This window comes from Hypanus sabinus, chromosome 20 (assembly GCF_030144855.1).
Source record: "Hypanus sabinus isolate sHypSab1 chromosome 20, sHypSab1.hap1, whole genome shotgun sequence".
Taxonomy (NCBI): Eukaryota; Metazoa; Chordata; class Chondrichthyes; order Myliobatiformes; family Dasyatidae; genus Hypanus; species Hypanus sabinus.
Genome location: NC_082725.1, coordinates 47,849,456 through 47,874,346, shown reverse-complemented (window position 1 = coordinate 47,874,346; position 24,891 = coordinate 47,849,456). Strand labels below are relative to the sequence as shown.

The 24,891-nt window shown below is 41.3% G+C and overlaps 1 long non-coding RNA gene across 1 annotated transcript in view; it reads left to right on the top strand.

Annotated features, from left to right (window-relative positions):
* Positions 1–24,891, top strand: part of LOC132378505 (uncharacterized) — a 300,183-nt gene that overhangs the window by 207,256 nt on the left and 68,036 nt on the right. The window contains exon 4 of the long non-coding RNA XR_009507063.1: positions 6,344–6,414. This is a non-coding gene — a long non-coding RNA (uncharacterized LOC132378505). The remainder of the gene's footprint in view (positions 1–6,343; positions 6,415–24,891) is intronic.

Genomic DNA, 24,891 nt, shown 5'->3' with positions numbered 1-24,891 from the left:
GCACTGGCTGTCCACTCTATCTATTACTCTTAATATTCTTTTATACCTCTATCATGTCTCTTCTCATCCTCCTTCTCTCCAAAGAGTAAAGCCCTAGCTCCCTTAATCTCTGATCATAATCCATACTCTCTAAAACAGGTAGCATCCTGGTAAATCTCCTCTGTACCCTTTCCAAAAAGAGCTTTGGCTCACCAGGCTTGGGCAAGCACAGGTGGATGGTATAAGAAAGTTTCTATGAAGTTTTTTTTAATGTTTGTACATAGTTAGTGCACTGAGAATGGGTCCAGAGTTCATGGTATGATCCTTGTGCGAGCTTTGGGAGACCTGTCTCTGTGATAACAACATCTGCATGAAGTGCAGCTCCTTATAGACAATGTTACAGAACTGGAGCTGCAGCTGGATGACTTTTGGCTCATATGGGAAAAGTGTAGGTGATAGACAGGAGGAGATTGATTGGCTCGGAGTTGCTGTATTGAGATGGAGTGTTGGTTGAGAGTCGTGAGCAGACTATCATTGGCTTCCTGCTGCTTCTGGATCGTGTGCTCATATCGACAGATGGCTTCCTTTAGACAAGCAGACTCTGCTAAGTCAATTGCTGGTTCATCTGTCCTGTCAGGAATTTTAGTGGAACCCTGACCCAAAAGCAAATCAGCAGAAATGATTTAGCAGTAAGCGATACTTTGCTAATAAACTGCATAATAACAAGCCATGAGGGGCCATAAAACAAGCAAGAACAGATACTGAACATAACAGGCAACAAGGGAACTGAAGGCTAAAAACAACTGGTTGAGGCTGGTTGATTCAATGGTTAAACGGTTGTGGAAGAGAGAGCTGGGTTAAATAGGCTGCTGGTGATGAGCTGGAAATGAGTGGTAGGTGCCTCCTGTTATTTGGGTGGAAACTGGGAAGTGCCTGCCAGTGTAGGCCCGACAGTACTCCAATGTCTCAGTTTAAAAAATCTGCTTGATACTTGAGGTTTGCCATTTTTGAGTAATCTTCGCTGTGACTGGCTGCTTAGCCTCTGCAGAGACATCACTAGTGCTGGACAGTACAGACATTGTTGAACTGATGGCTGACATTAACCATCAATGGGAAAGGTGACTGGCATGTCCATTGCCCGCCAAGCTTTCAGGGGAACTCACCTGGAGATCAGTGAGTGACGAACACTGTCACTTGAACTCAGACCATAAAACCCAGGCCTTTGTCTCATCGCAAAAGCAAAGTCGTCCATCCAGTCCTTCAGTAATCTCTAATGAAACTGTTAGAGGTACCAAAGAACTTATAGCCAATAATCAAACAATAGCTTTGATCCCTCTTTCTAAAATGCACCATAGGAAGCCTGGATACATTTCAGGTTGATATGGGAGCAGCTCTGCTGAAGACTGCAAGAAGTTGCAGAAAGTTGTGATCGTCGACCAGTTTATCACTCAAACTAACTTACTGTCTACTGTCTTCCCATTTCTCTGAGAAAGCAGCTAACCTAATCAAGGACCCCTCCCACCATTATCATTCTCCCTTCTTCCCTCCTTTGTTGGGCAATAGATACAAAAGCTCGAGAGCATCCTCCAGCACAGTTCCTATCCCACTGTTATCAGCCTCTTGAACTCATGCTAAAATGGCACTCTTGATATCTCAGTCTATCTTGTTACGTTCCTTGAACTTCATTTGTCTATGTGCACTGTACTTTCTTTGTCACTGCAACACTAAATTCAGCATTGTGTTTTCTTACCAAAAGTAACTACGTATAGCACAGTCTACCTGTGACAAGCAAAACTAAGCTTTTCACAGTATCTCAGTGCATGTGATAATAATAAGCCAATATCAATAATTTAGTTTTAATTTGGCAAGGTTTTGAAGGTCATGGTTCAAGTATGAAAGGGAGAACAGAATAATCCTAGTGAGTCAACAGCCCTGATTCTCTTTCTTCCTTCTGGGCTGTCTGTTGAGAATAAGGGTGTCTGGTTTCCACTCCAATTCTTAGGATTTAATTTGTGTTAACTTCTTGCTGACAGAATGAGCACTTGGCAAAATGGCATGGAGCTCCAAAGAAGTGGAGACTGGGTTCCTGCACCTATTTTGTACACAGATACACTCAAAACACACATACACACTGATAACAATACAACAGCCACATACTTGTCCTCAGATAACCATTCATCACAATCCTTCCCATTCTGATCCTCTCGTCCTTTCTCCATCACTCCTTTCCTAACCGTTTTACTGCACTGTTCCTTCCCTTGGTTCCCCTCATCTCCCCTCACTCAAATCTGATAAGACCATAAAACCATAAGATATAGGAGCAGAAGTAGGCCATTTGTCCCATCAAGTCTGCTCCACCATTCAATCATGGGCTGATCCAACTCTTCCAGTCATCTCCATTCCCTTTGATGCCCTGTCTAATCAAGAACCTATCTATCTCTGCCTTAAATGCACCTTGGCCTCCACAACCGCTCATGGCCACAGATTCCACAGACTCACCATCCTCAGACTAAAGTAATTTCTCTGCATCTCTGTTCTAAATGTACGTCATTCAATCCTGAAGTCATGCCCTCTTGTCATAGACTCCCCTAGTCTTCTCTTAACCACTTCCTTTTTCCTTTCTCTCTCGCTACAACTGCAGTCTCTGCTTGCTAAGCCCCTCACATCCCTCTCCCTAATACTGGTCCCTCTTCAAGGGTGAAGCCACCCAGCCAATCCACAATGTTCTTCAGGGCAACTCCCCAATCGCATCACACAATATTACGGGGAGAAAGCCAGGAACTGGGGTTGAGGAGGAGAACCAAAAGGATCAGCCATGATTGAATGGTGGAGCAGACTCGATGGGCCAGATGGCCTAATTCTGCTCCTATGTCTCATGGTCTTATAACAATGAGGGTTGTGCTCTGCATTACATCACTCTGCCAGGAAGCTCAAAGTAAATTTATTAGCAGTGTACATACAATACATGTTTCCATATGCCACCTTGAGATCTATTTTCATGCAGGAATTCACAGGTAAAAGGAAATACAAAAGAATTTTATGAAAAACTGTACATAGACAGTCAAAGACAGCCAATGTGCAAAAAGACAGACTGAACAAATCAAAAAAGTACTGAGAGCATGAGTTGGAAGTTGTTGTATCAGTTTAGAGTAATGGTAATTGAAGTTATCCACCTTGGCTCAAGAGTATGATTGTTGCACTGTAATAGCTTTTCCTGAATCTAGAGGTATTCTACCTAAAGCTTCCTTCAGCTGCGTGTTTATCCCATCTATGTCTATCTGTTTGTCGGCTACATGGAACAATCCATGTTTTAAGCCTACACTGGTGACCATCCCACACTTCTCCAATGCTACATCAACGGACGTATCAGTGTTGCTTCCTGCACCCATGCTGACTCATTGACTTCATTCACCTTGCCTCCAGCTTCCACCCTGCTCTCAAATTTACCTGGTCCATTTCCGACACCTCCCTCCCCTTCCTTGATCTCACTGTCTCTATCTCTGGAGACAGCGTAAGCACCAATATCTATTATAAACCAACGGACTCTCACAGCTACCTGGACTATACTGCCTTCCACTTTTACTTATAAAAACGCCATCCCCTTCTCCATCTCTGCTGCATCTGCTCTCAGGATGAGGCTTTCCATTCTAGAACAAAGGAGATGTCCTCCTTTTTCAAAGAAAGGGGCTTCCCTTCCTCCACCATCAATGCTGCCCGCAACTACATCGCTTCCATTAAACGCACGTCTGCCCTTACTCCATCCTCCCGCCAGCCTGCCCGGGATAGGGTTTCACGTCCTCATCTACCAGCCCACTGACCTCTGTGTCAAGCACATAATTCTCCAAAATTTCCGCATTCTCCAACGGGATCCCACCACCAAGCACATCTTTCCGTCGGCCCCACTTTAGCTTTCCACTTTAGAATCACTCCCTACACGACTCCCTTGTCCATTCATCTCTCCTCACTGATCTCCCTCCTGGCACTTTTCCTTGCAAGTGGAACAAGTGCTACGCCTTCCCCTACACCTTCTCCCTCACCACCATTCAGGGCTCTAAATAGTCCTTCCAGATGAGGTGACACTTCACCTGTGAGTCTGTTAAGGTCATATACTGTGATTGGTGCTCCCGGTGTGGCCTCCTGTATATCGGTGAGGCCCGATGTAGATTGGGAGACCGCTTCACTGAGCACCATCATCAGATAACACGTCTTTTATATTGTGGAAAAATATCTTGTGAATATAGTGATGAATGGTGATAATGAAGAAGACAATGGAATGAAAGCCAAGAAATATCTTTGAAAAAGGATACTTTCTGGGACCTTTCTTGGGAGAAAGATCAACTATTCTTGTGGATAATTAAAAGTCTGGGAAAAAAACTCTAATGGGGAGCAAAGCAGCCTTATTATAGATTTTTTTCAAGTATAGTTCAACAGTAAGCTATATTAACTTGAATAAAATTAATCTAATCACAACAATTATGCCATTTGTGACCAGACAAGCATTTCTATACTTGAGAAATATTGCAAATTGTAAAATATTGTTTGTCTGTTTCTGTCATGTAATGATGCTGAAAAACTAATTCATACCTTTATATCAAATAGACCAGATAACTGCAGTACACTTTTTACTGGCCTTCCAAAGCAATCTACTGACAAACTTCAACTCATTCTGAAGGCCACTGCTAGACTTGTAACCAAAACCAGGATGAGAGAAAATATCACTTCCATCCTCGCTACTCTACATCAGCTTCCTCTATCTTTTAGAGTTGATTTTAAAGTTCACTTACTTGTTTTTAAAACTCTTTATGGTGTGGGACTGGAGTACTTCACAGAATCATTTTCTTTTGGTTATCCTGCTTGAATTCTCAGGTCTTCTTCTGCCAGTCTCTTAAATTTAAACAATTGCCCACAAAAGATAATTGGCAAGTCAGCTTTTTTGAATTATGTTGCTAAACAGTGGAACTTAGTACCTAAAACCATGAGGAACGTAGACTCAGTTGACACTTTTAAATGCCAGCTCATTCCTATTTATTTAACACTGCTTTAAACAAAGATCTTTTTGGTTTTTATTTTCATGCTTAGTTTTATGTTTAATTTTATTTTCATGTTTGCACTTTATACCATTGTAAAGCATGTTGAACTACATTGTGTGAAAAGTGTTCTACAAATAAGTTATTATTATAATTTATTAAGAAGTAAAAGAATTGAAGTTAATTTTAATAGCACCTTATCAACAATTTGTTCAAAACAATGTGATACAGATACCAAATAGCCAAGCTAACTGCTGTATGAGTAGATATATGATGTTAGTCAACATCACTTCAGTCAAAAAACAACTTAGGTTAAGTATAGGAATGATTCATGCCCCTGTGAGTAAACACAAATAGATGAGATAAGGCAGTGGGAAGAGGATTTTTTAGATGAGAGATATCATGGTTGGAGTTTGAACAGGAAGTAGAGACAGGAAGAATAAATGGAAGAGGAATTTTTCGATGAGAGATATCATGGTTGGAGTTTGAACAGGAAGTAGAGACAGGAAGAATAAATGGAAGAGGAATTTTTCGATGAGAGATATCATGGTTGGAGTTTGAACAGGAAGTAGAGACAGGAAGAATAAATGGAAGAGGAATTTTTCGATGAGAGATATCATGGTTGGAGTTTGAACAGGAAGTAGAGACAGGAAGAATAAATGGAAGAGAAAGAGGTAAGAAAAACAAATTATAAGAATTCAGAATTAGTAAGGGGGTGCACAGCACAACTGTGTTCCAGAGTCAACGGAAAATAGGCCATCAATGGAATCAATGTTAAATGAGAACTATCCATTTTTAAATTAACTGTGAATTTCTAAATGATCTCAGGCTACTAAGCAACTGGATTAACCTTTCCTTATTTGAATGTGGAATTTTCTTCATTGCAGCTAGTTCTCAATGTTTACGCCCATGAAAACTGCAGGAAGGGAGAAAGATCTGTTGCTGGTTTTGAACCTTGTCCAACTTGGCTGGATGAAAGACTGCTTTGTCTGTTGATGGCTCTCTGAACCTAGATCCTGGTAGGCATAACCCACAGCATTCAATCTGGCAAACTTTCAAAGAACACATAAGGATGGCACATGTGGGAAATGGAAATGTCACCCCACAATATGCAGATTCAGCCCTTCTGAGATTGAGGTTAAGGTCATGTGGTTTCAGCTGGAGACAGAGCTTACTTCATGTCTAACTGAAACTGTGCAAGATTCCGGTGTGCCTGAGATTAACACCAGATGATGCAACAAGTCCTACTCTTTCCATCACCATGTTATTCCTTATAGGGGCAATAAATTTGATTGTGCAAGGTGCTTGCAAACTTATTTCTTTTTTCTCTTTTTTAGATTTGCAGCTTTCATTCTGTGAAGCAACAAGAATGCTTGGCTGCCCTTGGAATAAATGACATGCACAATGGGTGAGAATGATATTATGCACTGTCTTGCTGGTCCTTGAGACTGAAAATACAGCAGTTTAATGCTTGAAGGGTTGGATGGAGTGCTTTTGTTATTTTCTATTGGAATTACATTGTAGATACTTTCAACCTGAATGCCTGTTTCTTTCAATACTCAGTCTAACCACTAATGCATTTTCAAAGGAGCTTGGTTGCAGTCTCTTGCAGCAGACACTGATCACCATGTTAGACTAGCCTTGTGTGGGCAGTTTACTATTTGCTTCAGGAAGTGAGGCCCATCATTCTAATCTCCATTAAAGATAAAATATAGCTTTGTATTGCTTTTTATCCAAAGTTAGCATTAAAAGTTGAGCATTCTACAAAAAGCTAAATATTTTCCCATATGGTTGTTTCAATGGCTCCACCTACAAATGTTTGTATATTGGTTAGTCCAATATAGGAGCAAATAAAGGGGATTTGAGTATAGGAGCAAAGAGGTCCTTCTGCAGTTGTACAGGGCCCTGGTGAGACCACATCTGGAGTATTGTGTTCAGTTTTGGTCTCCAAATTTGAGGATGGACATTCTTGCTATTGAGGGAATGCAGCATAGGTTCATGAAGTTGATTCCCGGGATGGTGGGACTGCCATGTGTTGAAAGATTGGAGCGACTGGGCTTGTATACACTGGAATTTTGAAGGATGAGAGGGGATCTGATTGAAACATATAAGATTATTAAGGGATTGGACATGTTAGAGGCAGGAAACATGTTCCCGATGTTGGGGGAGTCCAGAACCAGAGGACACAGTTTAAGAATAAGGGATAGGCCATTTAGAACAGAGTTGAGGAAAAACTTTTTCACCCAGAGAGTTGTGGATCTGTGGAATGCTCTGCCCCAGAAGGCAATGGAGGCCAATTCTCTGGATGCTTTCAAGAGAGAGTAAGATAGAGCTCTAAGATAGAGGAGTCAAGGGATATGGAATATGGAATATGGATATAAGGGATATGGGATATGGAAGGCAGGAACGGGTTAGTGATTGTGGATGATCAGCCATCATTGTCCTGATGAAGTGCCTTGGCCCGAAATGTTGACTGCTCATTTGAACGGATGCTGCACGACTTGCTGAGTTCATCCAGCTTGTTTGTATGTGTTGATTTGACCACAGCATCTGCAGTGTACTTTGAGTTTACATTGAATGGAGGTGCTGGCTCAAAGGGCTGAATGGCCTACTCCTGCACTTGTTGTATATTGTCTATTGTCCATGCGAGTCTCTGGTAGAGAGTGACTGGTAATGAAAGCTACTTCTAATGCAGTTCTCCTCCTGATAAATTACAGAGAACTTGGTCATATCACAGCCGACATCCACTTTTGTCCGAGGAACAGGTACTGGGTTTTGGGATAATACCCTCAATCCAAACAGTGGTATTGTTAATCTCTGCTATCATCAGAGAGAAGGACCACAGGAATCCTGCTACACTCATAACATGACAGGAGCTGATTTTGCTTTATCTTGTTTGTCACCTCTGCCAACTAGATCTTCAATCAGAAGCAACAACCAATGTCGCCCCAGAAAAATCAATATTGAAGAACTTGAAGAATGTGGAAGGAAAACCCTATTCACTAATACAGTCCCTCTGATGACTCCAGAACAGTGTCTGGTTATAATATGTGTCTGGTTATAACATAATGTCTGGTTAGCCTTGAAAATCCACCATTATCACACTCTCAAGATCTGCACCAGAAACATTCAGACAGATTTGATCAGAATGAGCAGGAGCTCCAGGAGCTTATAACTCAAATACATAATTAGTATTGGTATTGGTTTATTATTGTCACAATTTCAGAGATGCAGTTAAAAACGTGACTTATGTAAAACAGTTCATAAAAACAGTAACAATGCAGAATAAAGTGTAACAGCTGCAGAAAAAAAGTGCCGTGCAGAAAAACAATCAAGTTCAAGATCATAACGAGGTGCATTGCGAGGTCAAGAGTCCATCTCATTGTACTAGGAAACGATCTAATATTCTCAATACAGTGGGGTAGAAAGGTCCTTGAGCCTGGTGGTATGTGGTTTCAGATTGTTTTATCTTCTGTCCGGTGGGAGAGGGGAGAAGTGAGAATGTTCAGGGTGAGAGTCGTCTTTGATTATGCATTTTTCCAATGAAGACTTCGCTGTGCCTCAGTAGGAAAATAAGTATCCCCAGGCACCTGAAAGCAGAGACTCACTAAAAGCTCACCATCTTGTGGAGCCATCTCACTACCCCAGTTGCCTGGGTGTCACCCTGCACTGGAGTACTGTCTGTGCAGAGTTTGCACGTTATTCTTTGTGGCTGCATGGGTTTCACCTTGGTGTTCAGGGTTCCTCCACATCTTAAAGACGTGGTGATTGGTGGGTACTTGCATATGATCCATAGTATGGGTGGGGTGAAAGGAGTTCATTAGCATTTAAGAAAAAAATGGAATATGAGGAAGTGAGGGAGTGGAGTGGATAGCTCTGGGAGAAAGCATAGACTAGAAAAGCTGAATGGCCTCCTTCTGTGTTAAAGTTGAGTATGAATTCCTATTATAGAATGTCAGAAATGCTGTCATTTTGAGCATTTTTAGGAAATAAGACATCAGACATGGTAACTAGAGAGAGGTCACCCTGTTGATTGCCACAGTGAAAGCTTTGCCACTGTCCTCTTCCCCATGGCCAAAGAACTTCTCACCAAGTCACAGTGTTAATTCTGTCCATGTACAGTCACATACAATCTTCATTGTGCTGCAAATGCAAAGAAGATATCATTTACTATACTTTGTCCTAATTGAGCTCATACAAGTTGTTGCCCCTGTCAGCTGAGCAAAATTTACTTGTTGACTTTCCAAACAAATTAATCCACATCAGAAGCAGTCCCAGTGCTGAGAGCCAAGGCTGCTTCAACATACAAACCCTCTGATAAACCTTCACTACAATTATTCACTTCAGGTCCAATGGAGTCTCATTGGAATACAGCTATTTATAATATAAATCAAAAACCAGTAAACTTTCATCATCTCCACCCTAGAACCAATATTATCCCAACTTTAGAGGAGTGGTCTTACACTAGATGTTCAGAAGATTAAGGTCCTCAACTAAATGGACATCCCCACACAATAATTGACCTTTCTTTCAAGATCTTTGATGGTCCTGTGGAAAAAGTGAATTAGCTCTATATCTCTGGGTGAACTCTCAGAGGTCAGATACATATGATAAAGTTGAATTCACCACTGCTTTCAGTGTGCAAATGCACCTTTGGCTTACTGATGACAAACAAGATCTCAGATCTAGCAACATGCTGATGTCCTATCAAAAGACAGTGGTCCCTGTTCTATGTGCGCTGGAGACATTCTTAACCAATAGCTCAAGCACTGAAAGACATCGACAATGCCATCTCCAGAAATCTATTGGCAGCTAAATGAACTTATGGCAGTATCGTTGCTCAGATCAACATCTGCATTGAAAGTCTAGTCATAATGGTTTCAACCACCTCTGATAGGCAGACCACATCATGCACATGACTCCTGAAACAAGCCCGCTGCCCCAATTTCCATCAAGACAACAGATTTTTAAGAGAACAGTGAAGCATTTTGAAGCTTTCTGAAATGTTCCTAAAAGTAATGCAGCATCTGCATTGACTTCTATGAACTCCTGTCTGCTGAACGTACAGAGTTCAGGTTTAAGATGGCGCTGGTGAAGGCCAGTGACTACTTACTTGTGCAAACAAAACGAAGAATACAACTGAATACTTTATTAATAGCAGTTTTGTAGTAAAATCTATGGTAAGTGATCACCACAAACAATGGTGACATGAGTAAGGCTGAGTCAAGGGTTGAAGAGTGCAGGAGCAAGGCATATTCGAGGCAAAGTCAGGCTGAGTAGAGTGGAGCAGAGTCAGAGTGGAAGACAGGAAGACTCAAGGCTCATCCACCTAATGGTGTGCAAAGTGTAATTGATCTCAGTGCAAGGCTAAGTTACAAAGGTCAGATATGGGCTGAAACATGGTGGTGGGGTCCAGGCCCAGAGCTGATTGATGTTACAGGGCCTGGGTCCCAGTGCGAGGAACAACCGTTGCTGGGACGATTTAAACACTGGGCCAGGTGAGTTGAAAAGGCCGGTGTCAAGCCTGTTCTGCTCACTGCTCCGTGACATTTACTCGGCACTGCGCTGAATTGAGGCTGAGGTTGTGTCCTGCTCTGGAATTCATGTCAACGGACTCACTTTTGTCTTGAGTGCTTTTTGCTTTCTTTTAATGCTTGTACAGTTTGTTTATTTTCTCCCTGTACATTGGGTGTTTGACAGTCTTCTTGCTTGAATGGGTTCTTTTGCATTTCTTTGTTTTATGGCTGCCTGTAAGGAGACGAACCTCAAGGTTGTGTAACGTTTACATACTTTGATAATAAATGTAGTTTGAACTTTGAACCTTGAGTGAAGAAGATGCATCCACAAAGCATGGCACACACTCTGTCTGTGCGAAGGACCACACGTAAAGAGTGGGGGCATTGCAGACACCTGCTCCACCACCTTCAGGAAAGTCTGCAGAATCTGCAACGGCCTCTTATTCTTCTTAAAACCTATTAAATTAGAGAAGAGCTAAGCCAACCTGGGCCCCAAGAGAAAATCTGCGAAGACTGGCCATGACCTTTTGTGTGAAAAGCATTGTTGTCATTGCTGAGCCAAACGGACATTTGATCTTCAGATATTACAAATAAAAACACAAAACTCTGTGAATAATCAGTAGATACTGGCCCTGCTGACAGTTACCAGCATTTTCTACCTTAATTTCCAACCTCTTGTGGTATTTTGCCGTCAGGCATTGGCCCGTCATCTCATAAAAGAAGCACTGACAGCCTGAAGGGCAGCTTCCTGTGTCAGAAGTCAAGGTGTTTATCAATTGCACATCTTTCGTTTGACTTTGGAGGTTGAAAATGTAGTTTGGCTTTGGTTGGTTGATCCTTGAACTTTGAACCATGGGTAGTACATGCAAGCTGGGGGAAGATTAAAAATAGTAATGGCTTATTTCTTTTAGAGCGATTGGACAATTCTAAATGTAATCATAAACATAAATGGGGGACATTGAAAGCAGTCATTTTTAACATTCAGATATTAACTCATAAAATGTTACATATGCCACTTTGGGGGTGTTAATTGTCAGCTTTGATTTGTGTTACTGGATGGACAATGATGTTACAATGGCCATTTTCAGCAATTGTATTGTGCAGCTATATAGACTATTGTGTTGAAATTATAAAATAAACTGTTGCATCTCTGGACCACAACATAGCAAAGCAAAATGGTGGGGGGGGGGGAGCTGGAGAAATCCAAAGATTAGAGTTCAAAAGGATATAAGCTTTAGGATTTAGAAGCTTGTAGGTTACAGGACAAAGTAAATCTGGGGCAGTTAAGAATTTTCATAGTTCTAAGATGTGGGAATTTAATTGATAGCAGGAGCCTGTGAGATCAGTCACATTTTCATCACTGCAAAAAAAACCGTAGAACTTTGCACATTACTGCCTTGAGTGTTGCTGAATTGTTACTTCTCAAATGACAAAAACAAATTTCAGTCATTTATGTTGCATGTACTGGAGTCAGGTAGTGATTACTGCCTGGAAAGATATTAACAGCATGCATTTGAATTTCATTGATATGGTTCATATCACTATTCTATTCTACAAGCTGCTCTTAAATCATTCTTAGAGTGTGAGCAATGCTGACAAAACCAACATTCACACTTTATTTCTGGTCACCTTTGACAGTACTTTGTTATGATTGGATGCAGTACATATGGTAGGGCACTCAAACAGTATTGTTCGGGAGGGACTCAGTGACTATAGTAGAATACTGAGATGTTTGGGCTGGTCAGTGACTTAGACCTGTCAATATTCCTAATGTACCCGAAGCTTTGAATTTCCATGTGTAGCACATTGTCGTTTTGGGAGCTGCTGCCAAGAAACCTGTGTAGATTAGATCCAATGTATTCTCTTGTTAGCACACTCCAAGATCAAGATTTTCTGAAAAAATTTCCTTTGGAATTGGACTTTATGCTGCCTTTCACAGCTCTAGAACTTCCAAAATGTGTAAGACCCAAAGTCCGTAACAATCAGTGTAATATTGATGGTGGGCAGAAACAAGCAGGGAACAGAGGACATTGAAATCCTTCATTGCTGATTTTGAAATCTCAGTAAATATGTTCTTAATCTTGGAAATACAGTGACAGGACGGGTCTAGAAAACATCTCAATTGGCTTGTCCAAGCCAGGAAAATAGAAATACTTTTCTGAGGTGCTCTATTACCTCAGTGACTAAATGTATGACCTTGATTAACATGGAGCATTACAAGCTAAACTTTTATAGTGACATTCTGGCTGGTAACAAATCAGCCATTTCCAATCTGATACAGAGTAACCAAAAGATGCTTGAGGAACTCAGTGGGTCAGGTAGCATCTTCGAAGAGAAATGGACAATTGACGTTTCAGGTTAAGACCCTTCATCTGCAACAACCTGACACTCAATGTCAGTAAGACGAAAGAGCTGATTGTGGACTTCAGGAAGGGTAAGACAAAAGAACACATACTAATCCTCATAGAGGGATCAGAAGTGGAGAGAGTGAGCAGTTTCAAGTTTTTAGGCGTCAAGATCTCTGAGGGCCTAACCTGGTCCCGACATATTGATGCAGGTATAAAGAAGGCAAGACAGCAACTATACTTCATTAGGAGTTTGAAGAGATTTGGTATGTCAACAAATTCACAAAAAACTTCCATAGATGTACTGTGAAGAGCATTCTGATGGACTGTATCACTGTCGGGCACGGGGGAGCTACTGCATAGGACTGAAAGAAACTGCAGAGGGTTGTAAATTTAGTCAGCTCCATCTTGGATACTAGCCTACAAACTACCAAGGACAGCTTCAAGGAGTGGTGTCTCAGAAAGGCAGTGTCCATTATTAAGGACATTCAGCACCCAGGGCATGCCCTTTTAGACAATAGACAATAAACAATAGGTGCAGAAGTAGACCATTTGGTCCTTCGAGCCTGCACCTCCATTTTGAGATCATGGCTGATCATCTACTATCAATACCCGGTTCCTGCTTTGTCCCCATATCCCTTGATGCCCCTATCCATAAGATACCTATCTAGCTCCTTCTTGAAAGCATCCAGAGAATTGGCTTCCACTACCTTCTGAGGCAGTGCATTCCAGACCCCCACAACTCTCTGGGAGAAGAAGTTTTTCCTTAACTCTGTCCTAAATGACCTACCCCTTATTCTCAAACCATGCCCTCTGGTACTGGACTCTTCCAGCATCTGGAACATATTTCCTGCCTCTATCTTGTCCAATCCCTTAATAATCTTATATGTTGCAATCAAATCCCCTCTCAATCTCCTTAATTTCAGTGTGTACAAGCGCAGTCTCTCTAACCTCTCTGCGTAAGACAGTCCAGACATCCCAGGAATTAACCTCATGAATCTACGCTGCACTTCCTCTACAGCCAGGATGTCCTTCCTTAACCCTGGAGACCAAAACTGTACACAATACTCCAGGTGTGGTCTCACCAGGGCTCTGTACAAATGCAAGAGGATTTCCTTGCTCTTGTACTCAATTCCCTTTGTAATAAAGGCCAACATTCCATTAGCCTTCTTCACTGCCTGCTGCACTTGCTCATTCACCTTCAGTGACTGATGAACAAGGACTCCTGGATCTCTTTGTATTTCTCCCTTACCTAACTCTACACCGTTCTGATAATAATCTGCCTTCCTGTTCTTACTCCCAAAGTGGATAACCTCACACTTATTCACATTAAACGTCATCTGCCAATTATCTGCCCACTCACCCAGCCTACCCAAGTCACCCTGAATTCTCCTAACATCCTCATCACATGTCACACTGCCACCCAGCTTAGTACCATCAGAAAATTTGCTGATGTTATTCTCAATGCCTTCATCTAAATCATTGACATAAATTGTAAACAGCTGTGGTCCCAATACCGAGCCCTGTGGCACCCCACTAGTCACCACCTGCCATTCCGAGAAACACCCATTCACCGCTACCCTTTGCTTTCTATCTGCCAACCAGTTTTCTAACCATGTCAATGTCTTCCCCCTGATGCCCTGAGCTTTGATTTTACCCACCAATCTCCTATGTGGGACCTTATCAAATGCCTTCTGAAAACCGAGGTACACTACATCCACTGGATCTCCCCCGTCTAACTTTTTCTCACTGTTACGATCAGGTAGGAGATACAGAAGCCTGAAGGCACACACCCAACGATTCTGGAACATCTTCTTTCCCTCTGCCATCCGATTCCTAAATTGACATTGAACCCGTGAACACTACCTCATTTTTTCAATATTTATTATTTCTGTTTTTTGCACGAGTTTTAATCTATTCAATATACGTATACTGTAGTTTCTTAGTACAGTACTGGATTATTTATTTATTATTATTATTGAATTTTTTCCATTTTATTGTAGACTTTCAAAATATTTTATCTTTCTTTCCATAAATGGACAATGGCAAAAGAATGGGATTAATTTGAGGACTTATTCAAAGCATTGGCACAAGTACAGTGAACTAAATACCTTTTGTTTATAAGATTCATTGATTTTCGTTCTCAGTTTTTAGGGGCAATGAATATGGAAACAGGAAGATATTTTATTTGATAGGCATGAATTCTATTCACTTAATTTTCTTAATCTTCTTTGTATTTTTAACTGTTGAAGCTTGGCCATAACTTTTGAGGAGGTGAAATTATGTACATACCCACAACTGCAGGAGGCAGTTACTTTCTGTTTGATCTTTCTTATCGGTTCTTATTCTTTAATCTTCCACTTGAAGTACAAATAAATATTTGTTCCTTTCCTTTCTAACTTCACTAATCAACCCAATCCAAAACTGTATTACTGTGCAGTCTTCCTTAGCTCTATCCACAATGATTCAACATCTTCCAACCCTATGTTAGCTCTTTCTAATGATCTGATTTCATGCTGCAACTGCTGCGCTGCAAGGTAGATCTATATAATCACTTATCTTACTGGGTGACATTTTGTTTTGTAAACTCTACAGTTTGAAGTGAAACTCATATAAGATCTAACTGCTCTATACTTCTCTATTAATTTTAAGAGTTGGATCATGTAATGATTAAAGTTTATTTGATATCTCCCCCCTCCCCCACCACATAGTTGCCCAGATCCCAGATTTGGCCTCATCACTGTCAACCATGATTGCCTCAGTACTATTTCGATACGAGACAACATACTTGTGGTCCATTTAACAACTTTGCAGATGAAACGAAACATAATAAACATAGAAAACCTACAGCACAATACAGGCCCTTCAGCCCACAAAGTTGTGCCGAACATGTCTCTACCTTAGAGATTACTGGGGTTACCCATAGCCCTCTGTTTTTCTAAGCTCCATGTACTTATCCGAAAATGTCTCTTAAAAGACCCTATCGTATCTGCCTCCACCACTGTTGTCAGCACCCCATTCCACGCACTTACCACTCTCTGCGTAAAAAACTTACCCCTGACATCTTGTCTGTACCTACTTCCAAACACCCTAAACCTGCGCCCTCCTGTGGCAACCATTTCAACCCTGGGAAAAAGCCTCTGACTATCCACATGATTAATGCCCCTCATCATCTTATACACCTCTATCAAGTCACCCCTCGTCGCTCCGAGGAGAAAAGGCCAAGTTCACTCAACCTGTCTTCATAAGGCAGTCTCCCCAGTCTAGGCAACATCCTTGTAAATCTCCTCTGCACTCTTTCTATGGGTCTTCCGGTTAGGAAGTCAAGGATCCAATTGCAGCGGGAGGTACAGAGGCCCAGGTTCTGCAAGTTCTCAATAAAGCCAGTGCTTATCAGAGTTGAGTCATTTGTTTGTTAATGATGGCAAACCTTGTCATGGTAACGGATCCACTTATCAGTCAGAGAATGGAGGATATTCTACTTCCAGGTTACCTTCAGGCCATGGCCTGGGCGACGTAGTGTGCTTCCAGAATGACGCTAATGGAATCGACCCAGCTTCCCCTATACCAGGGGTCAGCAACCTTTACCACTGAAAGAGCCACTTGGACCCGTTTCCCACAGAAAAGAAAACACTGGGAGCCGCAAAACCCGCTTGACATTTAAAATGAAATAACACTGCATACAACGTTTTGTTTTGCCTTTATGCTATGTATAAACAAACTATAATGTGTTGCATTTATGAAATTGATGAACTCCTGCAGAGAAAATGAAATTACATTTCTGCATGCAACAAAAACATTTTGAACTCCGAAAAAAAGACGTTGGGTTGAAGGTTACTTTTAAGTAAAATACTCAACGTCTATTTGAGTCCTTCTTGTATTTATGAAAAACGCCAAACTTAAATTTGCCGCCAGCAGCAAACCAAAAATAACGTCAGCCAGCTGTCAACCTGAAAAATAAAAGGACTATTTCACTGAACAATGAAAACATATGAATATACGTAAAATAATAGGCAATTAAAATATTTATCATACTTGTTCAGGTTGACTCACACCTGACAATGCAGTCGTATTTAGTAGGGATGGATCGATGCTTAGGGGAGTGACCGGGAAGGATAATGTGTTTTTTTCCTCTCTGAACTCACAGAAGCGTTTCCCAAATGATGTTTGCATTGCGATGATTGCAGAATGTAAATACTCCGAATTTATCATGTCGTGACCTTGTTTGAACTCTCTCAAATTGGGGAAGTGAGACAATGTGCCTTTCTGTAAATCTCTGGCAAGCAATGTCAACTTGCGCTCGAATGCCAAAACATCCTCCAACATGTGCAGGGCTGTACGTCCTTACCCCGTTGAAGAGCTGTGTTCAGCGTGTTCAGGTGCGCTGTCATGTCTACCATGAAGTGTAGCTTTTCCAGCCACTCTGGCTGTTCCAGCTCAGGAAAGTTGAGCCCTTTGCTGCCCAGGAAAGTTTTCACTTCTTCCAGACACGCGACAAAGCGTTTCAGCACCTCCCCCCTGGACAACCATCAGACTTTGTTGTGCAGCAGGAGATCAGAATATGCAATTTCCAGCTCGTCCAGTAACAAACGGAATTGACGGTGATTTAAACTTTTTGCCATTATTTTATTGACAATCTGAATGACAACATCCATTACTTCTGTGCATTCCGGAGGAAATGTTTGAGCGCACAGTGCCTCTTGGTGCAAGATGCAGTGAAAAGTCAGCAGCTTTCTGTCCAGCGACTTCTGCAGTAAAGCCACAATTCCCTTGTGCGTTCCCGTCATATTCGGTGCCCCCATCAGTAGCTACTGACACCAGATGGGTGGTCTTTATTCCTTTGGCTCTTAAACAATTCAAGACAGCCTCACAGATGTCCTCCCCCCGTGTTTGGTCTTTTAGAGGTATCAACTCAATCAGTTCTTCCTGTGGCCCGGCAGAGTTTACATACCGGCAGAACAACGCTATTTGTTCAATATCACCTTTGTCTTTAGACTCGTCACAGGCAATCGAGTAGGCCACAGCTGAATTGATGTCTTTAATTTGCTGTCTTGTGATGTCTTCTGCCATTTTTATGGTTCTGTCTTTGACAGTCTTTGCAGAGAGGGGCATATCCCTGATTTTCTGCACAATTTCACTCTTGTTTTTAAAGTCCGTGAATAGATGTTCTGAAATCTTAATGAAAGATTCTTTTATATATTCACCATCTGTAAACTGCTTCCCGTGCCTGACTATTTCCTGAGCGGCAATATAACTGGCGTATGTCGTTGATTTTCCAGACTTCATCCATTTCTGGAAATGATTTTTGCTCAGATCAACCTTCCGCATCAGTTCCGAAACGGCTTTTTTTCTCTCATCTCCATCCGGATATTTTTGAGCAAAGGCTGCGTGTTTATTCTGGAAATGCCTTGCGACATTTGACTTTTTGTTGTTTGCTAGTTTCTCATTGCATATTAAGCATACCGGTAAACCAGTCTCGTCAACAGTGAAAGCAAATGAATCTGTCCACGTATCATTAAACGTTCTGTTTTCTTCAGTCACTTTTCTTTTTTTAGAATTCTCCATAGTTGGCTTACCTTGGATCGAAAAATTAAAGAAATCGCGCACTGGCGGGTGTCAGGTATTGGCAGTGGTGACGTATATTAATAGCGATAAAAACACGTTGTAGCGGTGTGCTCACGCAGTCAGTAAACTGCAGTCGAATAACTTTATTCGAACTAAACAGCCTTGCTTTTAAGCCTCCCTCAACCCAACCCCCATAGACGCAGATGCTGCAAAAGACGCGTACTCACAAACCCCCGTAGGCTATCTCCCTTAGCCAGAATGCTGGCTAATTGTGAGGAAATGTGTCGCCACACTTAGATTGTACAAGATCACCATAATCTTCAAATTTAGAATTACATTTCAAAAGCTAACAAACTAACATAAAATACATTTTAATTAAATACTGACCAATTATTTCCCAAAGCCACAGGGAGCCGCAGCACAGAGGTGAAAGAGCCACAAATGGCTCGGGAGCCGCAGGTTGCCGACCCCCGCCCTATACAGTGGGCAGCATTCTCCCAATCATCAGTGGGGATGCTGATCTTCCTAAGATCTTGCTTTAACTTTCGGTTGTATTGTGGCTTTCAAGTGTCCTGCATCTAATTTCACAGAGCGTAGCCTGGCTCTATCAAGGATCCCGTCTTTGAAGATATCGCACTCAAATATCTCCAAGCATCTTCTGAGACACCGAAGATGGAGACTGCTCTTGTTTGCAGGAGGTGGCAGGTTCACTTTTATGTTTTCAGCATAAGCAGCTAGTTGTCCCAGGCTATTAGGGTCTTCTACATTAGTCAACTGTATCAAGCTATCTATAGAAAGCCCAAGCAACCTGGTGAGAACTAAACTGAAAAAGAGAGAGCAATCTAAATTAGTGAGAGCTTCATTACTGATATACATTTTGGATAACATCATGACATGTTCTCTAGATAACGTGAAAAGGAGCGGTCCCATCATTGACCTCTGTGGAACACCACTAATCACCGGCAGCCAACCAGAAAAGGTTCCCTTTATTCCCACTCGTTGTGTCCTGCCAGTCAGCCAGTCTTCTATCCATGCTGGTATCTTTTCTGTAATACCATAGGCTCTTATCTTGTTAAGCAGCATCATGTGTGACACCTTGTCAACGGCCTTCTTAAAATCCAAATAAACAACATCCACTGATTCTCCCTTGTCGATCCTGCCTGTTATTTCTTCAAAGAATTCCAACAGATTTGTCAGGGAAAATTTCCCTTCAGAAAAACCATGCTGATTTTGCCTATTTTACCATGTGCCTCCAGGTACCCTGAAACCTCGTCTTTAATAATGGACTCCAGCAGCTTCCTAACCACTGAAATCAGACTAACTGGCCTATAATTTTCATTCTTTCACCTCCCTCTCTTTTTATAGAGTGGAGTGACATTTTCAGTTTTTCAATTCTCCAGAACGATTCCAGAATCTAGTGATTCTTGAAAGATCATTACTAATGCCTTAACAACCTCTTCAGCTTCTTCCTCCAGAACCCTGGAGTGTAGTCCATCAGGTCCAGGTGATATTTCCACCTTCAGACCTTTCAGCTTCCTAAGCACCTTCTCCCTGGTAATAGCAACTGCACTCACTTCTGCCCCCTGTATTATGAGCTTCACCTTGCTACAATTCCACCTTTGTCATTGGTTGTTTTTCATCATGAACATGACATATCTCTCTTGTTTGCGTGAGTATTGGTGAATATTTACCTGTCTTACAAATCCTGTTGCTCACTCCCTTAGAATGCTAGCCACCTGCTCATGTAGTTTGAAGCTGTGAGCAATTGTAATAATCTGCCAAGAGGTTCCGTCCTTCACGTTATTTATGATGAGCGCAAGCAGCAGTGAGCCCTGAACAGATCCCCGAGGAACTCGAGTAATCATCAAGTCCCACGCAGAGCATCATCCATTTACTATTGTGTGTTTTACATTACTAAGCTAGTAACCTAATTTGGCATTCACTTTCTGATTAAAATAATGTATTTATGTATGACATTTCTCTGCTAGTTTTGCAATAAGTCTAACCAATAAGCACTAATTTAGAAAATTATTCCACATGGAATCAAGGCAAAGGTAATTGTGAGTTGATGTGCATTCTGGTTTCTGTCAGTCTCTTATTAGGGTGAAGTTCATCACTTCTGCTGTCTCCTCTCTGTAGGCTGGAGAATATGAAATGTCAGCACAGAGTTATCCTCATTGCAAAATCAAAACAAATTCAGGATACGATCTCAGTTTTCCCTCTTAGGCTGCTCCTTGAGGTCAAGAATGATTTGTTTCCACCCAGTCCTGTGGGATCTGAGAATCCTCTGTTGAATCCACAGATTGAGGTGGAGCAAGAAGCTGTTGTATGCTTACTCTATTGGTATATGGTCCTGTGGTGATTCAAGGTTCTCATGCCTTCCCCAGTGTAGCTTCTCCATTTTGGGAGGCCACAGACCAGGGTTTTCCTGTGGCATGGAGATGATGTTACAAGTTTTAAAGTAAGTACTAGGAATGTCCCTGAATCATTTTGTCCACCCTCCTGGAAATCTCTTATGTTGGAATTTGTTGTAGAATCCAGGTTTCCAAAGTCCAGAAACAGGCATCTCAGTTCCATCAGAGATGCCTATTAAGAGGGCAAACCAGATCACAGATTCAGCTGGGGAAAAGTAAAACTGACATCTGCTGGAAATCTGACATAAAACACTAAATTCCGAAATTTTAGCTCTGCTTTTCCCTCTACAGGTGCTTCCTGAGCTGGACAAAATCTCCAGCCTATTTTGTTTTTACTTCAGATTATAAATATCAAATGTTTATCCTTTGTTTTGAACAATGAAGTTCTCACAAGCAGTGAATCAATTCGAATGAAGTGAAAGGTGGAGGTGAAATCAAGGAGGAGTAAGAGAGAGACAAGAGACAAGGCGTCAAACTTTAGTTTGAGGAGACTGGTATGACTCAATACTGAATAATGAGCCACTGAAGTGAGATTGTGAGACAGTGTTAACGTTACCCTGCCTAACCTGCTGTGCATTTGCAACATTTCCTGTTCTATTTACAAAGTGATTTGTTGGTGTGAAGTGCTTAGTATTGTCTGCAATTCAGGTGCAATGTAATTACAATTTCTTCCTTTGGTTTGAGGCAATCACTTAAGACCTACAAAAGCAGCACACACAAAATGCTGATGGAACTCAGCAGGTCAGGCAGCATCTATGGGAATAGTAAACAGTGCACACGTCAGGCTGAAACCCTTCCTCAGGACTGAGAGGGAAGGGGCAAGATGCATAAATTAGGTGGGGGGGGAGGGGAAAGCAGCCAGCTGGAAGGTGATAGGTGAATCACGTGGGAGGGAAATGTCAAAAGCTAGAGAAGGATGAATCTGATAGATGGGGGGGGGGAGAGTGGACAGTAGGAGAAAGGGCAGTGGCAGGAGACCCAGGGGAAGTAATAGGCAGGTGAGAAAAAGTAAAATGTCAGAGCGGGGAATGGGGGCGGGGAGAATTTTTGTTCACTGGCAAGAGAAACCAATGCTCATGCCACCAGGTTGGAGGGTACCCAGATGGAATATAAGGTGTTGCTCCTCCAGCCTGAGGGTAGCCTCATTTTGCCACAAGAGGAGGCTGTGTATCAACCTGTTGGAAAGGGAATAGGAATTGGAATTAAAATGTTTGGCCACCGGGAAGTCCCACTTGTTGTGGATGGTGTGGAGGTGTTTGACGAGAACAACTGTAGGTGTAACGGATGGACATTGGGTGGTGATCAAACTAACTTGCAGGTTCAATAAGTCCAAATTTGTCAGTACACAACCAAGAGAGCAGTTGGCAGAATAAGACTGGCCTTAACATTGTCGAACAAAAGAAAAGAGGAATAAAGCCACAGCTATTTGTTGTTCCAATCATTGTCCATTGACTTCACAGTGAGTGTATGAACATACAGATGAATTGTTTTGGTAGAAAGGAAAAGGAACACTTGAATCATTTTAAAATCCTGACCACTTGGAGGAATGATACCCACTGCATTACTCTGCAACACATTATTCTGCTTTCTGTTTCGGCTTTCGTATGTCAATGTAAATATATATGACATACAACAACAGCTTTTCACTTTATCTCAGTATTGTTTAGGGAAGTAATTTCAGAGTTGGGGCCCAGACAGTTGAAAGCAGGATCATCAAAGCTAGTATGTGGGAGCTGCACAGAGAGCCAGTATTGAAGGAAAGGCAAAGTCTCAGGTTTAAGGTGTGATGGTGTTGAGTTTGCTGACCATGAAGTTCTAAACTCAAAGGGAGGTTAACTGCAGCCACCTACTCTTCAAAGAATAGTTAACTGCCCTGTTTATCCGACAGAGCAAGCTTAACTGCTAAAGTCCACTACTAGAGTGGTTGGTAACCCCTCCCAACTAAGGAGGAGATATTTCCAGCTAATAAAAAAGTTTAAACACAGTACATATACTTTTAGCGATTTGTGTTTAATCCAGGCAAGATTCTTAAAACACATTTAAAACTCACAGAGGTTTTCTATCTTATAAAAGATTTCCCTGTTACAAATGATTTCTAAACACAAAAGATTTCGACAAGGCAGATACAATTCCTATAAGCTAAGAAGACATACTAATGAGTTGCAGATGAATGAATTGTTCGTCGCAAAAATTGAAGACAAAGAATAGATTCTAATCACCTCGTCTTTCTGACATTCTTCTTTCTGTTCATTGATTATTCCTAACAATCCTGACTGCTCTCTAAATTTTATATATTTGTTGGCACTTGGGTGACTTCACATACATCTGATATTTTTTCAGCTACTTTTTCATGCAGGTGGTCTAAATGCTTCTGGGGATCGAGTTCCCAAATACCCACAATTAATGCTGTGAAACTGACTCTCTGAGTGCACGTCTTCCAACTATTAATATATCAGCTATTTGATGTTCTAAGTGACAGTATCAACCTGGTCTGCAAGCTTCCTGAATTAAACAACTTAGCCAGCGTTGTCTGGTTCAAAACAAGTTCGATTAACCAGCCCCATTGTCATACACTGCATCTCTTGATCAGGAAGCCCAGGTGCAGTGGGCCAGCAGTCTGTATTCTATGGACATTGCTATATGTTTGCAAAGCTGTTCTTTTAACTTCAGACTCATTATTGCTTACCATTTTCATTAAGAACTGAATACTAGTTTCTGTTTATGACAAGAAGCTGAACAAAGAATATTGGTTGGAAGTTTAACTTACTCAAAAACAACACTTTGATCTCTATAAGTGTCAACTGCTACATTGGCACATAAAACGCCCCATGGCCCTGGACAGTAAACATCCATTACAAAAGTGTTTACAGTTCTAGTGTGGTTGAACGAAAAATGAGAATTATTTCAACATCTGCATGACGTAAAAGCAAAATATAGTAGATGGTAAAATCTGAGATGATAACAATTGTTGCATTTGTTGCAAATGAGAACAACCTGTTCTCTGGTCAAGTGAAGAAATAACCGAAGTGTTTTTTTTACCAGCTCAGTGACATTTCATCAGAAATTAAAAGATTATCAGATTTATCAGGACCCTTTAAGACAGGGTTGCTCTGTTAATATTAGATAACTTAACAAAGCTAGGCTTCAAACTATAACAATAAATAAAAGTGTTTAAAAAGCAAAATTGGAGATTCTTTTTAATATCAGAACTACTCATTGTAGTGTAAGATACTGACTTTATGCTTACTTTTATCTGGTGGAGATTAAACTTAATAGACCATTGCATGCTTCATTCAAATCCGTAATGAGTGTAAAGATGGAATTACAAGTCCAAGAAAGGGTAGTGATACACTACAATGGGATTGTGACTATTCGGTAATGCTTTCATCATTTTGGGTTTTGTACTGATCCTACTGTTGGTTTAGCTGGCCAGTGGTGTAGTGGCATCCACACTGGACTTTGAGGAGAGTTGTTCTGGTCTTGAGTCTTGGCTTCTTGCACGCTTTCCATCTGTGCATCAGGCTAGCAATTCAGCCTTGTAAAAAACAGACAAATGCTAAAGAAATGGCAAGGTTGCCACCTGATGCACCGCGAGGCATGGAGAGGAACAACAACAATTTGTTGGATTATTATATTGTGGTCTAATTTAGGTGTTGGTGTGTTCCCAGTATTTATACTAATGAAGTGGCCAGATATCAAACTGTTTGTTTATGAACAGTGCTAAGTTTGCTGAAGTGGTTCTTTACGGAAATAAAATTTTCATCAGCATTTTGATTTTTCTTCCTTGCGACCTTTCCTTTTCCTATTTAAACATACGTAATTATTGAGATTGATTTATGGGAATAGCTCATTATATGTCCGTGATTTTGAGACAATGGATTTCCCAAGTGGCACTCCCTCTGTTTGTCTTTTTGTAGAAAATACCCAATGCGACATGTCCCACCACGCCCAGTGACTGCAGACCAGTCACACTGACCTCACATGTTATGAAATCATTAGAAAGACTGGTCCTGACACACCTCCAGACTATCATAAGTCCATCACT